The sequence below is a fragment of the Eimeria mitis genome, genomic scaffold (assembly GCF_000499745.2).
Source record: "Eimeria mitis Houghton genomic scaffold, Emh_scaff3033, whole genome shotgun sequence".
In the NCBI taxonomy this organism is placed as follows: domain Eukaryota; phylum Apicomplexa; class Conoidasida; order Eucoccidiorida; family Eimeriidae; genus Eimeria; species Eimeria mitis.
Window position 1 is genome coordinate 1,647 of NW_013571379.1, and position 480 is coordinate 2,126.

Genomic DNA, 480 nt, shown 5'->3' on the forward strand with positions numbered 1-480 from the left:
AAAGGGATAACATAAAAAACAACAAAATAAACAGAATAGAACGAAAAAAAATAAAATAAAGAATAAAATAAAAAAGAAGAAAAAAGAATAAATAAAAAAGAATAAAATAAAAAAAAATAAAAAGTAATAAACAGCCAACGAGCACAACAATTTCTTTTTCCCTACCCAGCCATTTGTTGCTGCTGATGAAGACACAGGAGACACACTCTCGTGCTGCAGCAGCAGCACAGCTGCCTGCAGCTAGCTGCGGCTAGCTGTAGCTAGCTGTGGCGAGCTGCAGCTAGCTGTAGCTAGCTGTGTCTCGGCGTAGCTAGCTGTGGCTAGCTGTAGCTAGCTGTAGCCGCAGGCGTATAGCTGTAGTTGTGTGTGGGCGGGCTTAGCTAGCTGTGTGTATCGGTAGCTAGCTATAGTTAGCTGTAGCTAGCTGTAGCTAGCTGTAGCTAGCTGTAGCTAGCTGTAGCTAGCTGTAGCTAGCTGTAG